This window comes from Sapajus apella, unplaced genomic scaffold, assembly GCF_009761245.1.
Source record: "Sapajus apella isolate SASKATOON/1434 unplaced genomic scaffold, GSC_monkey_1.0 scaffold1, whole genome shotgun sequence".
In the NCBI taxonomy this organism is placed as follows: Eukaryota; Metazoa; Chordata; class Mammalia; order Primates; family Cebidae; genus Sapajus; species Sapajus apella.
In genome coordinates, this window is record NW_022436941.1 from 79,062,707 (window position 1) to 79,079,250 (window position 16,544).

The 16,544-nt window shown below is 36.6% G+C and overlaps 1 protein-coding gene and 1 pseudogene across 11 annotated transcripts in view; both read left to right on the plus strand.

The window, feature by feature from the left end:
- The window catches only part of PDE4D (phosphodiesterase 4D), a 1,549,195-nt gene that overhangs the window by 1,245,365 nt on the left and 287,286 nt on the right, over positions 1 to 16,544 (plus strand). The window lies entirely within an intron of this gene.
- On the plus strand, positions 6,438 to 16,002 carry LOC116554743 (annotated as a pseudogene). The gene has a single exon (XR_004270297.1). The product of XR_004270297.1 is annotated as a T-complex protein 1 subunit beta pseudogene (transcript).

Consider the following 16,544-nt stretch of genomic DNA (forward strand, 5'->3'; position numbering starts at 1 on the left):
ATTTTTTTTTATTTTCTGCTTTTGAATTTTACATAAAAGGAATAATATAGCATGTACTATTTTGTGTTTGACTGTTTTCCTCACCCCCTTGCAAAATTATGTTTGAAAGATGATCCCTTGTTGATGTGCATGTGGTTTATTCATTCTCACTTAAGTATAGGTAATTAACCAAACTTTTGTTTGAGATACAAATTCAGGGTAAAAATCAGATTTGCCGTCTAAATAATAATTTTGTATATATGACTGAGCATTTTAAACTGTTATCATTTTATAATAATTATTTTAGTATGATTTAATGTCCAAATGCTGTTGCTTAGATTCACCCTTAATGAACATTTCTTCTGAAGGACCTTCCTAGACTTTCCCAATTAAAATTAAAACTCTTCTCTGTGCTCTCATGAAACCTTGTACATTTCTCTAACTCTTGAAACATTACCATTATTGTCTTCTGTCTCACCTGCGTCTCCTCTGAGCATGTTTTAGGATAGACTGTGTTTGTTCATCTTTGTAGAGCAACGAACCCTGTTCCCAGCACCATGCCTGCTCCATCATGGGCATTCAACATCTGTCCATTGCTTGAAGAGTAGAACAGTGAGTTGTTCTGTATTCTGTATTACAAAGACTGTTACAGTTTTTATTTTTAATATTTTTTTAGTAGATGGCACTTTTCAGGAGATTGTACTGGGTGAGTTGTCGACACAGTATATACTCTTTATGGCAAAGAGTTGTATAATATCTGGGAAGATTTTTGCCTGTTCCCCGTGGCTTTCTTTCACCCTTAGTTTACCACCTCCACTGGCAATTCTGATCTCAGCACACCTTCCACTGCCTCCCATGTTTCCCATTCTAAGATATAGACTTCCAAGTCTTCCTCTATATGTTCTGATTGCTCAAGTGACTCTTCTCAGTGTCATCAACTAGTAATGAATAGTGCATACAGAAATGCTGTGTGTGTTGCACATGGTAATCACCCAACTGACATGTTGACCATCTGACTCTCAATGGGTGATTTTTATGTGAAGCCAAGAAATCTGTTGGTGGTAAGTACTAAGATCACCAATTCAGGCTCACTCTAACCTCACTGTGTTCATCTTGAAACCCGACACAGTTATCACACCCAAGCAGATTCCACAGCAGGGATGCTGAACCAAAGTGACAAGCTTGTCCTTGAGCCCTAACGTGGGGATTGACCCTCAGCCTTTAAAGTCGGGGAACAACTTAGGGTTGGCTTATCTGCTTGTATTGTGAACTTTTCCCATTGTGAAGTCAGCTTTTAGCTTTACCACACTCCCAGACTTAAATATTGGGATGGCAAGAAATTAAGCCTTAAAAAAAAGAAGAAATTAAGGCTTAATACTTAATAATAGAGGAAGTAATTTGTTTTAGTATTTTACAGAAACATTTTCTAGCCACTCGATCACTTAGTTTAATTCTACAGCTTAAAATATATAGTCCTTAAAGAAAAGTTGTATTTCTGTAATCTATTAGTTGTAAAAGTAAAGGTACATTTTTAATTACTTCATTTTAATAACTTCAGTTTGTTAAGCTGGTTCTGTTCCAGGCATCCTGCTGGCTGTTAGAGAGACAATGATGGAAATATATAACCCTCATTTTTATGAAATTTATGGTCTAGTGACTTTCTAAACTATCCTATAGGACATGGGACTTCTAGTTTCACCTACTACTGTGGAATATTTTACTACATTGGAGTATTTTTTACTTTCATGGTAGGAGTGTACATTTATAGTTAAGAAGTGTTTCAGTTGCTTCCAGAAATCCAGTGGTAAAACCTCCCTACTTGAAATTGGGGTGGAGTAATATTTAATAAATCTGGAATATTTGATTTTTAGACCAAAATACTTTTCCTGGGTTAGAGAGATATTTTCTTTTCTTACTGGCCTGGAAATCCATGCCATTTTAATAAGAGATATTTTTATTCTAAGTAAATTGTTTACTTAATCACCTCCTAACAAGACTGTGTCAGCCAAGTTAAATATTTAAATTTATTTTTATTTAAATAAATTTTAAAACCAACAGACTTCTTTCTGATTTAGATGAATTTAGTCTTTGATTTTTCAAAAATAAAATATATAGAGTAGGACATTTTAATCTATCTGTAGAAAGGGAACACAAAAAGGGCACATCAGGAAAAAATAGTTGGAAAAAAGAGAATTTTACACAAAATTAACTCATAAAATGAATATAAGGCATTATTTTACTTGTTGCCAAAATCTGTCTTTACAGATAATCCTCAGGAGACCTTTATTTTTATAGGCCCTAGTTAAAATAATTTTTAAATGCTTGAGACTCTATTTCACTAATAAGACAAATAAACTTTTTCTTTCAACAAATAGCCACTAGCTTGTCAGCTCTCTAAGTAAACTCATTTTACTATTTCCATAGTTGAAAACAGTTATATTCCTTTATTACCATGTATAATCCCTGGCTATAACTGCATTAATCTAAGTAAGGCCATTCCATCAAATAGGGATCTAACAGAAACTTTTGAAAGGACTGTCAAAGACCAGATTCAATGCAGGAAATCCGAAGGAAATGACATTTATGTCCTACCGTAGCTTAGTTAAAGGGCTTGCCCTTAAGGATTACAAGTGTCATACAAGGGCACCATGCAACAATGGAAAACCTGTTTACAACAAAATATCAAATTATTATTGGACTTTCACAATGAACCACATTATTCTGTGACTGCCAGTCCTACATCTGGACAACTATTGCATTTGTGTGCAGTTACAACAGCTCCAGTTCTATATGGATGGTTTATAACTTAGTCTGACTTTAAAACGCATCCCACTTACTATCCTCTGCTTTTCTGGTGCATATTATGGGAAATTCCATAAATGATTTTTACGCACTTTAGACAGTAATCAGGAAAAACTATATAATTTTGTTTATAAGTTTATAATCCTTGCTTGTAAGATTTTAATTGAATTTTAAATTAATTCCTAACTTGAACCTCTCCCTTCTCTGAGTTTTATATGCTTGGTCATCCCTTCTTAAGTAATAAGCTTTTCGGAAGCTTTGTTCAGTTTGGTTTTTCAATGTTTCTGTTATGTTGATGATTTGACTTTCCTATAAATTATTAGTAATTGCCTGGATAAAGCATGGAAGTTTATCTTTCAAATTTCCCATGAGTCATTTCTGAATAGTTAAAAAATTGTCATTCTAAATTGCGTGAGATGGTATCTCAATGTTGTTTTGATTTGCATTTCTCTGATGACCAGTGATGATGAGCATTTTTTCATATGTTTGTTGGCCTCATGTATGTCTTCTTTTGTAAAGTATCTGTTCATATCCTTTGCCCACTTTTGAATGGGCTTGTTAGTTTTATTTCTTGTAAATCTGTTTTAGTTCTTTGTAAATTCTGGATATCAGCCCTTTGTCAGATGGGTAAACTGCAAAAATTTTTTCCCATTCTGTTGGTTGCCGATTCACTCTAATGACTGTTTCTTTTGCCATGCAGAAGCTGTGGAGTTTGATTAGGTCCCATTTGTCTATATTGGCTTTTGTTGTCAATGCTTTTGGTGTTTTGGTCATGAAGTCTTTGCCTACACCTATGTCCTGAATGGTTTTGCCTAGATTTTCTTCTAGAGTTTTTATGGTGTTAGGTCTTATGTTTAAGTCTTTAATCCATCTGGAGTTAATTTTAGTGTAAGGTGTCAGGAAGGGGCCCAGTTTCTGCTTTCTGCACATGGCTAGCCACTTTTCCCAACACCGTTTATTAAACAGGGAATCCTTTCCCCATTGCTTGTTTTTGTCTGGTTTGTGAAAGATCAGATGGTTGTAGATATGTTGTTTTGCCTCCGAGGCCTCTGTTCTGTTCCATTGGTCTATATCTCTGTTTTGGTACCAGTACCATGCTGTTTTGATTACTGTAGCCTTGTAGTATAGTTTGAAGTCTGGTAGTGTGATGCCTCCCGCTTTGTTCTTTTTGCTTAGAATTGACTTGGCTATGCGGGCTCTCTTTTGGTTCCATATGAAGTTTAAGGTGGTTTTTTCCAGTTCTGTGAAGAAGGTCATTGGTAGCTTGATGGAGATAGCATTGAATCTGTAAATTACTTTGGGCAGTGTGGCCAATTTCACGATATTGATTCTTCCTAACCGTGAACATGGAATGTTTCTCCATCTGTTTGTGTCCTCTCTTATTTGTTGAGCAGCGGCTTGTAGTTCTCCTTGAAGAGGTCCTTTACATTCCTTGTTGTATTCCTAGGTATTTTATTCTCTTTGTGGCAATTGTGAATGGAAGTTTGTTCTTCATTTGGCTCTCTTTAAGTCTGTTATTGGTGTATAGAAATGCATGTGATTTTTGCACATTGATTTTGTATCCTGAGACTTTGCTGAAGTTGCTTATCAGTTTCAGGAGATTTGGGGCTGAGACGATGGGGTCTTCTAGATATACAATCATGTTGTCTGCAAATAGAGACAACTTGACTTCCTCCTTTCCTATTTGAATATCCTTTATTTCTTTTTCTTGCCTGATTGCTCTGGCTAGAACTTCTAGTACTATATTGAATAGGAGTGGTGAGAGAGGGCATCATTGTCTAGTGCCACATTTCAAGGGGAATGCTTCCAGTTTTGGCCCATTCAGTATGATATTGACTGTTGGTTTGTCATAAATAGCTTTTATTATTTTGAGATATGTTCCGTCAATACCTAGCTTATTGAGGGTTTTTAGCATAAAGGGCTGTTGAATTTTGTCAAAGGCCTTCTCTGCATCAGTTGAGATAATCATGTGGTTTTTGTCTTTGGTTCTGTTTATGTGGTGCATTACATTTATAGACTTGCGTATGTTGAACCAGCCTTGTATCCCGAGGATGAAGCCTCCTTGATCATGGTGGATAAGCTTTTTGATGTGCTGTTGCAATCAGCTTGTCAGTATTTTATTGAAGATTTTTGCATCTATGTTCATCATGGACATTGGCCTGAAGTTTTCTTTTCTTGCTGGGTCTCTGCCGGGTTTTGGTATCAGGATGATGTTGGTCTCATAAAATGATTTGGGAAGAATTCCCTCTTTTTGTATTGTTTGGAATAGTTTCAGAAGGAATGGTACCAGCTCCTTTTTGTATGTCTGGTAGAATTCGGCTGTGAAACCGTCTGGACCTGGGTTTTTTTTGGGTGGTAGGCTCTTAATTGCTGCCTCAACTTCAGACCTTGTTATGGGTCTGTTCAGGGTTTTGGCTTCTTCCTGGTTTAGGCTTGGGAGGAGGCAAGTGTCCAGGAATTTATCCATTTCTTCCAGGTTTACTAGTTTATGTGTATAGAGTTGTTTGTAATAATCTCTGATGATGGTTTGAATTTCTTTTTTTTTTTTTTTTTATTTGAGACAGAGTTTCGCTCTTGTTACCCAGGCTGGAGTGCAATGGCGCGATCTCGGCTCACCGCAACCTCCGCCTCCCGGGTTCAGGCAATTCTCCTGCCTCAGCCTCCTGAGTAGCTGGGATTACAGGCACACACCACCATGCCCAGCTAATTTTTTGTATTTTTAGTAGAGACGGGGTTTCACCATGTTGACCAGGATGGTCTCGATCTCTTGACCTCGTGATCCACCCGCCTCGGCCTCCCACAGTGGATGGTTTGAATTTCTGTGGAATCTGTGGTGGTATCCCCTGTATCGTTTTTTATTGCATCAATTTGGTTATTCTCTCTTTTCTTTTTTATTAATCTGGCTAGTGGTCTGTCTGTTTTGTTGATCACACCAGTTAGAATGGCTATCATTAAAAAATCTGGAGACAATAGATGCTGTAGAGGATGTGGAGAAATAGGAACACTTTTACACTGTTGGTGGGAGTGTAAATTAGTTCAACCATTGTGGAAGACAGTGTGGCGATTCCTCAAGGACCTAGAAATAAAAATTCCATATAACCCAGCAATCCCATTACTGGGTATCTATCCAAAGGATTATAAATCGTTCTACTATAAGGACACGTGCACACGAATGTTCATTGCAGCACTGTTTACAATAGCAAAGACCTGGAACCAACCCAAATGCCCATTGATGATAGACTGGACAGGGAAAATGTGGCACATATACACCATGGAATATTACACAGCCATCAAAAACAATGAGTTTGTGTCCTTGGTAGGGACATGGATGAACCTGGAAACCATCATTCTCAGCAAACTGACAGAAGAGCAGAAGATCAAACACCGCATGTTCTCACTCATAGGTGGGTGTTGAACAATGAGAACACATGGACACAGGGAGGGGGGCACTACACACTGGGGTCAGTTGGGGGGAAATGGGGGAGGAATGGTGGGGGTTGGGAAGCGTGGGAGAGATAGCTAGGGGAGAGATGCCAGATGTAGGTGATGGGGAGGAAGGCAGCAAATCACACTGCCATGTGTGTACCTATGCAACAATCTTGCATGTTCTTCACATGTACCCCAAAACCTAAAATGCATTAAAATAAATAAATGGGAAAAAAATTGTCTGAATTTTCAATACACAAAGAAAAGTTTTAGTGAATTTACTTCAGTAAGATGGATAATTTGTTCAAAGTACCAAACACATTTGCTTTTATAATTCATGCCATTTGTATTACATGTCTACATGAAATAGAGAAAGAATATAGGACATGTAACTACACATGCAATCTTGGGCTTTCCAAAATGTTTAAAGTACCAAATTCCCTTGGTGCCAATTGTTTTAGGCATTTCATCTTCACTCATTTGCTTCCTAAATATAGCATAGGTGTGATGTACCCTGTAAATTTCAAATTCACATAAAGAAGTCCCAGCCTTTGAGGCAAGTCTTAATTGAATACCAAACGAAAACGTTAGTGTCATCCGAAATGTTTCTGAATAAATAGTTGCTTTAAAGTCTTCTTTGATTTCTATGTTCATTAGTGTCCAAATTCAGAATGGGAACCAAGTTGGGGAGAAAAAGAAACGAAGTCTTTCAGGACAGTCTTTGAAAGAGACTTGGTAAAGAGCACCTTGGGACCCAAAGGCATGGACAAAATTCATCTAAGCAGTGGACGAGATGCCTCTCTTATGATAACCAATGATGGTGCCACTATTCTAAAAAACATTGGTGTTAACAATCCAGCAGCTAAAGTTTTAGTTGATATGTCAAGGGTTCAAGATGATGAAGTTAGTGGCGGGACTACTTCTGTTACCATTTTAGCAGCAGAATTATTAAGGGAAGCAGAATCTTTAATTGCAAAAATGATTCATCCACAGACCATCATAGCAGGTTGGAGAGAAGCCACAAAGGCTGCAAGAGAGGCTCTGTTGAGTTCCACGGTCGATCATGGTTCTGATAAAGTTAAATTCCGTCAAGATTTAATGAATGTTGCTGGCACAACATTATCCTCAAAACTTCTTACTCATCACAAAGACCACTTTACTATGTTAGCTGTAGAAGTGGTTCTCAGACTAAAAGACTCTGGCAACCTGGAGGCAATTCATACTATCAAGAAGCTAGGAGGAAGTTTGGCAGATTCCTGTTTAGATGAAGGCTTTCCATTGGATAAAAAAATTGGAGTGAATCAACCAAAATGAATTGAAAATATTCAAATTCTTATTGCAGACAATTTTGTCTGTATGGATACAGGCAAAATAAAGATATTTGGTTACTGGGAAGAGTTGATTCTACAGCAAAGTTTGCAGAAATAGAACATGTGGAAAAGGAAAAAATGAAGGAGAAGGTTGAATGTATTCTTAAGCATGGAATAAATTGCTTTATTAACAGGCAGTTAATTTATAATTATCCTGAACAGCTCTTCGGTACTGCTGGTGTCAGGGCTATTGAGCATGCAGATTTTGCAGGTGTGGAATGCCTAGTTCTTGTCACCGGTGGTGAAATTGCCTCTACCTTTGATCACCCAGAACTCGTGAAGCTTGGAAGCTGCAAACTTATTGAGGAAGTCATGATTGGAGAAGACAAACTCATTCACTTTTCTGGGGTTGCCCTTGGTGAGGCTTGTACTATTGTTTTGCGTGGTGCCACTCAACAAATTTTAGATGAAGCAGAAAGATCTTTGCATGATGCTGTTTGTGTTCTTGCACAAACTGTAAAGGACTCTAGAACAGTTTATGGAGGAGGCTGTTCAGAGATGTTGATGGCTCATGCTGTGACACAGCTTACCAATAGAACACCAGGCAAAGAAGCTGTTGCAATGGAGTCTTATGCTAAATCACTGAGAATGTTGCCAACCATCATAGCTGACAACGCAGGCTATGACAGTGCAGACCAGCAGCACAGCTCAGAGCTGCTCACCATGAAGGTAACACCACTGCTGGACTGGATATGAGGGAAGGTCCCATTGGAGATATGGCTCTCCTGGGTATAACAGAAAGTTTTCAAGTAAAGCAACAAGTTCTTCTAAGTGCAGCTAAAGCAGTACAGGTGATTCTACATGTGGACGACATCATCAAAGCAGCACCCAGGAAGCGTGTCCCTGATCACCACCCGGGTTAAGCATTCCCATGTGCTGTTAATCTCTGGACCAATTTCTAGCAAAGCTGTGTTTGAAAGACAGCCTCTTAAAGAAGACTGTGGAATCTGTTTATTGGTGCCCATTATATCCTTAAGTTTGGACATTTAGCTGACCTTCTCTTTTAACATGGGTCTAATTTATTTGCCATGTAATTTTCCATACAAATCAGTTGATTGAAAAGTTCATTTCTCATACTGTACATTAAAATAAAAATTTGAATAATTAAAAAAAAGATGTGACAGATAATTTTTTTGGCTAAGACAGGGTAGATTCAAGTAGTCAGGTAATAGAAAAGGGAGTGCCTTGTGTATCAACTCATGCTGGAATTTGTGAAATCGTATAAAGTTTGATAGAAAAAATGTTAAATTCATCAAACCTTGTTTAGTCATAATCCTTACAATTTCTGATTTAGTATAACATCCTGAGTAAATTTTTTCAGACTGATGGAGAGAAGAAATTATTCTTTGCAATATGTAAATTTCTGACTAATAGGAGTAAAAGAAAATAATTGGTTCCTTAGGATATTTCTGGTTACTTATGAGACATTTGAGGAGGGACTCTGTCTAACCATTGTTTTTAACCCTTGTTGTTGGTGGGTAGACAGAACATTAATGCTACATGAAAGATAGTTACTCTTGAATCCTCAAGAGAAAGTAGGTTATTTTTTTCTCTGTTATCCAAGAAACTTTTAACAATTCTAAAGAAAGAAGTAAAAAGCACTTAGTTTTCAGAAGCATGTTTCAGCTTCTTGCATCAGGAGTAGGCCAGATGGCCACGTTCTGTATGGCTTTATAAATATTCCTTTTTGTTCCATGTAAAAGTTAATGGCTAGTTTTAAACCATGGTATCATTTTGAAATCAGACCTTATGTGCTTAACTTCATTCAAACTATTTCTATTTTGTTAGACTGTGGAAAACACAGAGCTGAGCTATTAAAATTCCAGAGCAGTTTGGAATTGCCAACAATATGTACTGGAGAGATGGGGATGGAGTCTGAAGTCAAACGAATTTGAAACTAGTCTCCTTTTACATGCTGGGTGACTTTGGACAAGGGGAAAAGCTACCCGTGGGGTTTCTGTGAATGTTAAATGAAATAATACATGCAGAGTGCTTGAAGTAATGCTAGGGACATAGCAAACCAAAAAAATGTTAGCCAGTTTATTATTGGAAGGGAAAAACTCCTATTAATATTTTCTTATTTATGTTTGTGTTTTTGTGGTTGTCATGAAACAGGCTACTATTTGAGAATGTAAGAATTTTAACCATTTACAAAATGGTATGTGATATGACATGTATATGATCTTTCACAAGTGAAATGATAATGGAAAGTTTACTGAAAGTGTCAGAACAGTTCTAGATAAAATAATTTTTGCTTAATTTGGAAATAAAAGTATGAATCTGGGTTTAAACTAAATTTATTATTCTGTTAAAGTCACATGAATATGGAAAAAAATCAGTATCACTTCTAACTAAACCTGGCCTTGAAACTTCTTTGACGTGGTCTTCTTAAAATATATATATTATATATTCTAAATAGCATGTTATTTAGAAATATACTATTTCTAAACTGAAGTATCTAACTGATATTTCTGATATATATACACTTATATATGATATATGATTATATATGATATATATTATCTATATGATGTATATTATATATGATATATATTTCTAACTGATATAACTAGAAGTATGTCAGTTCTTAGATATATGTAAATTATATTTTAATAGTAGCCTACAATGATGGTACAAGAAGATAAGAGATCTATATATACATTTATATATAAATAGTTCAACAACAAGATTTTTATGTAGAATAACTTTCTACAGTTTTATTTAGGGTAATTTCTATACAGAAAAAATACACATTTTATCTCCTTTTTGTGCTAAGATCTGGAGATGCAATGGTGCCTCCCTCCCTTCCTGGAGCTTACCAAGCAAAACAAATTCACTAAATAAAATTATTCCTAATTGTGTTTTAAGTGCAGTGAAGAGAACATAGGAGGGGCCGAGTTAAACCATCTGTTTGTGTATATCTGTGTATGGGTGTGTGTCTGTGTCTGTGTGTGTCTGTGTATCCTAGAGATGTGCTTTAGTTGGAGTGGTCAAGGAAGTTGAGAACTGAAAGAACCAGTCAAACAAACAGTAGGGAGAAGATTATAGCAGGTACAAAGGTCTTGAATATTCAGCAGATATGAGGAGCAGAGGCTCTGTTTTTTAATCACTTAAAAAGGAAAAGAAGTGAGATTGCTGTCTTAAGATCTTAAATTTATATGGCACTCATGTATAGATTTCCAGTGAAAAGTTGGACATCATGAAATGATGGGTTTCCCACCTACCAGTCCCCAGTGTTTGTCTTTGACTGGGGTGTTTTCTGTATATATCTGACCTGATTTCTATTGCTAGCCTGTCTTCCCAGGGACCTTGGTGAGCTGAGGTCAAAGAGAGTGGACTGCACCTAGGAAAGAAGGAAAGTCTTTTGAAATAAACGTGCCCTTGAAAAATATTCTGCTGCTTTAATCTCTCCTCTTTACAGAAAGTTTAAGATGCTCCTAAGAATTTGACTCACTAAACTTCAAGAGCATTTTTATTAGGTGTAAGATCTCACTTTGACTTTAGGTGCCAAATCACACACCAGGCAACCCACACTGAATTCTCTGTTGCCATAAGTGCATAGATTTCAGTGTTCTAATGCCTCTATGAGCTAAATTTACTTATGATTTGAGTTCAAAATTTAACCGAATAGTAGATATATGTGTATAAAACAACAACAGTTTTACCAAATGGTTAGAATACTTTTCCCGAAGATCGTAATGCTGGCCTTCAGCTAATAATAGGATGTGCCTGCTGGACTGAATGACATGGTTGATACAAAAGACAGATGTAAGCCATGGCCCCCCAAACTGGAGTAGGGATGAGCATGTCAGCCACACATGCCAAAGGCCAGGCACTGATATTCTTACTGGCAAGACTGCTCAGGATGTATGTGGCGTTCTTTTCCCTGGCCACCCTTAAGGAGTTTATGAATGGGTTCTATCAGCTCCAAACAGCAAACACACTTTGGCCTGTATGAACTGAAACCCATCATAGATCATAGCCACAATCATCTTCCTCACGTATTCTAGTTCTCAAGTATATTTTGGATCATAAAACAACAAAATAATGACAAAAGCAACAATAACAACCAAAAGTAACTTAAATAAGACTTTAGTATGAAATGTATTGCACTGTAATCATTTCAATATTACAATGCATTAAAGATGTATGTATCACTCTATTACTCTGTGCTCATCCTCCCTTTTTATACAAAATAAAACATAATCTGCGTATTCATTGTTCTGCAGTTTGTATTTTGCACTTGACAGTGTGTTGATTCATAGAGAAGCTTCTTGTGTTGTTATGGAAGAACTTTACTGAGATATAACTCACATGCCATCTATACAGGGTATGTAATTTATTGATTTTTACTATATTCAGACAGTTGTTGGTTAATATCTACCATTCTTTGGCCATAATGAATAACAGGATTTTCTCTGCACAGATATGTCCATTTAAGTAAAGATGCCAATGCAGCTAAATAGAATCACTCAAAAACAACTCCAAAATGAGCCAGGGAGAGTGGAGGGAAGGAAAGGGAGGAATGCATCCAAACATAGCCCTGTCTTCCATGAACACTCAGTAATGTCATCAAAACATGATGCAATTAAATTTTACCAAGTTTATTGCCGTCCTTGATGCTTTCCAATTTTTTTGACAACAGTTTTGCCTTCTTCAAATTCAAATGGTGTAATTGGGTCTTGGTAGTTGATGTTTATCTTAATTGAAACAGATTCTCTTCATCCTTTTTCTCTGAGACTCCTCCTTTGAGACTGAAAGGTCATTTTAAATCTGTACCGCATTTGAGAAGCCACATAATGAATTCAAATAAATTCTTGCCTATTAAAAGGAGGCTTCTCTTTCTTAACTTCCAGAGCTTACATAGAATAAACCATTTGATTTTTGTCTAACTTTTCTTTTAAAAGGAACTTATTGTGCTTACTTTTTAATGCTGTAACTACAGAGAATGGGGAAATCCTAGGTTTTCATTTATTCCTGTCAGAAAAAAAGTGTATTTTGTTCAGTAATTGCAATAAAATCCTACTGGGGTATACAGCTACTAGTCACCAAATTTAAGGGATATTCTTTAGTTGCATTACTTTAAGGATTTCTTATCTATTATCTAGCAACTTCACTTTTTAACGTTTACTCTATGTACTTGTGTAAAGGTTCAAAAAAATATGTCCAAAATGTTCTGCTGCAGTTTTTGTAACAGAACACTGGAGAGAGCCTAATTGTCAATCTGTACATGACTGATTGAACAACTGATGCACAACTATAAAACAATACTGTGCATCTATGAGGAAGATCTTTCATGTGCTGGTATGGCTGTGGCGCTCTCTACAGATGATGCTTACTATTGTTATTATTGTTATACTTTGAAAAGATGACATGCACACTCCCATGTATCCACTTTCATTAGTTTCTTTGTATATACCTTTAGGGTTTATGTAAATGCAATGAAAATATAAGTTCTATTCTCTTCCTCCCTTTTTACACAAAAGAAGTATAATCTGCATATTCATTGTTCTGTGGCTTGTATTTTGCACTTGACAGTGTGTCAATACATAGAGAAGCTTCTTGTGTTGTTTTGGAAGAACTTTATGGAGGTATAACTCACATATCATACTCTTCATCAATAGAGGGTGTATAATTTAGAGATTTTTAGTCTATTCACACAGTTTTGCAACCATCACCAAATTCAATTGAGAACATTTTCCTACCAGTATAAGAAGCCCCTTACCCTGTAGTATCACCCTCCAATTCCGCCATTGCCTGCTCTATATCCACTGCCCCTCCTGCACCCCACAGCCCTAGGCAACAACGACTCTACCTTTTTTTCTCTATAATTTGCCTATTCTGAATGTTTCTTATAAATAGAATCATATAATATGTGGTCTTTTGTGACATGCTTCTTTCAAGGCTCATTCATGTTGTAGCACACATCAGATTGTATTTTTTAGGAGCAAATAATATTCCATTGTATGACTATACCACATTTTGTTTATTCATCTGTTGATAGATATTTGCATTGTTTCACTTTTTGGCTATTTCAAATTGTACTGCAGTGAACATTTATGCAAAAGTGTTTGTATGTTCAATTTTTCTTTCTTCTGGGTACATTCCTAGTAGTGGAATTGCTGGGACAAATGGTAGCTCTAAGTTTAACTTTTTGGTTGTTTTCCAAAGTGTCTGCATTTTCATCTTTCTTACAGCAGAAAGTGATTCTGTTGAATGGCTCTATCATTATTGATTTAGTCAAGGTGTATTTTTAAGTGGAGAAGTTAAGGCACAGTGTTCCCAGTTATGGAAAAATATGCAAAGACTGTACATACATAAATATGTTTCACTCAAAAGCATCTTTCTGCATGTGCACTCAAGGTAATGGTAAAGTTGCTAGCTTTGAGGAAGAGGTGGCTACAAGTTTGAAATCTGAGGTAGAACGGGACTGAGTACTCACCATTTTAAATTTGGGGGAATTTTACTATGTGTGCTAATTAATTTTTCAGTTGAAAATATGATTCATTAATGTAAAAAAGAAGAACTGTATTTTCTTGGAACTCCTTTGATCAGTGTTGGTCAGGCCAGGGGCGTCTTGACCCGTGCTTTGAGTCATCCTGCACTGTGAGGTGCTTAGTGCTGTACAAGCACTCTTCTTGACATCTGCTCTATTTGACACCATTTTTAGTTACTAGGGCAAGAAAAAAACAAAAAACAAAAACGATAATTGCTTCTCTGTCTTTAAGCCAAGATATCATTTAAAAACCAGACATTTAGCTCTTACTCTAAATGAGTGTTTCTCAACTGTTTTATTCAAATTAATCCACCTCAAAAGCAAAATAGGAGGGAAAATTAGGGTGAACATCTGGGTGAACCTTGGGATTGAGAAATAGGAGGGCAGTATATGAACTAATCATGAATGGTATTAGGAAATGAAGCTGGGCAGTCTGTCTGACGTCCTTCATAGTTTCTTGTACATTCTTTCTGAAATATCGTGTATTGATAACTGGAAGAGGGAGTCATCACTTTCTGCACAGTAGCCATCATGTAGCTCTGAATGGGCTTTGTGTTTGCTCTCATCTTTGCTTGAAAATCAGCTGTCTTAGTTTGGGTTTTTCTGCTCTTTAAGACAAAACTAATCTATAGTGGTTACATATGAAACACACTAGTAGATTTGATTCTGCCTTTCCTTACATTCGCTTGCCTTATTAAATGATAGGAAAGAATCAAAATTCATTTGCCGTATTGACTTGTTCATTCTTGTATTCACTTATCTATTCGTCAAGCATTTATTAATCCAACGCTCCTGTAACATCACTCCTCACTAAGTGATGATTCCTTCTGGGGTGCCGAGGAAAGCTTGATTTCCAGCTGGAGGAAGAATAATTTAGTATCCTTTTTAATGATCAGAATCCTAAACAAACCCAATTTTGAAAAATAACATGACTTTGCTAAAAATACATTAAAAAGATAAAGAGATGCTATGAAAATGAAATTTTAATAATGTAAAAAATTGGGGGTTATCAGAAATTCATAAACTGACTTTACTTAGAGCTAGAAAGCCCCTTTGAGACGAGTAAAGTCATGAATGAAAAAATGCATACCTTTTCTTCAATCATTGTCTATATCCCACCGTGATAATGAGGAGTATGCTATGTGTAGTGACTGTGTTTGCAGATGGAGGAGGTTTGGGTAACGGAAGTAAAGATGCTCCCAGAACAAGTACCACATCCAGTTAGCTTACCAGTTAGCAATCTATTCCTGAAGTATTTGTTTATGAAGATGATTATAACTAGACAGAAGTCTTATTTTATTTTTTTGTTTATATATGAAGATATCATAAAATGTTTTCTTTTCAAACAGCAATACATTTTTTCTTTGGCAGCGCTATTGTTTATTTTAAAAGAAAAGACAGTAACTAATCCCAGCATTTTAAAATGAATAAATAGAGACTTTGACGCTGTAAAGGCAGCATAAAGCCATTTGCCAAATGTCAACAGAGTTCACAAAGAATTCTGTGTTGTAAAAACCTCACAGTTGCCTAGTTTACTCCCTCATCCAAAAAACGAGAGGGACAAGATTCTTTGATATTTTTATGTATAGTGTAACTAGAGAATGTGACTTCAGTGATGATGATGATCTAATTGCAATGCTAAGAACCACGGCTAGGCTGGGACTGTGGGTGCACATTGTCAGGCTGGGGAGCGTGGGTAGCTGGCAAAGAAAGCAATGGTGAGAGTATCACTTGGATATTTATTTCTGGATCTTATTCTATCTGTTCCATACACTTTGGTGTTTAGAATCTAGATGATGGCTGGATGGGTGCAGTAGCTCAAACCTATAATCCTAACACTTTGGGAGGCTGAGATGGGAGGATCGCTTGAGTCGAGGAGTGTAAGACCAGTCTTGACAACATAGGAAGATCCTGTCTCTCCAAAAAAAATTTTTTTTTTAATTAGCCAGGCATCGTAGCACACACCAGTAGTCCCAGCTACTCAAGAGGCTGAGGTGGGAGGATCGCTTGAGCCTGAAAGGTGAAGGCTGCAGTGAGCTGTGATTGTGCCACTGCACTCCAGCCTGGGTGACAGCAAGACCCCATTTTTAAAAAAAAACAAAAAACAAACCTAGATATGACTGGATATGATTTCATATTCAGTCATTATTCAGTTATTAGAAAATGAGATTTACAAGGCATCCATGGAGGGGTAAACAATGACACCTGGTTAGTTGGGCTGAGGCTTACAGAGATAGAATCACCTGCACACTGTTGCAGAGCCAGAGCTCCAACCTAGGCTGCTGGACACCAAACCCTATGGCCATTGAGCACTCTGCTGGACTGTATATTGGACAGCTTGCTTTATGGGAACTGCCTTCATACAACTTTAAAAATAAAGTATAGCAGAGTAGCAGTTTGTCCACAGTCAAATATGAAATATATAAATGTTTCACAGGTTCTTTTTTTAATCTTTATTTTAGGTTCAGGGA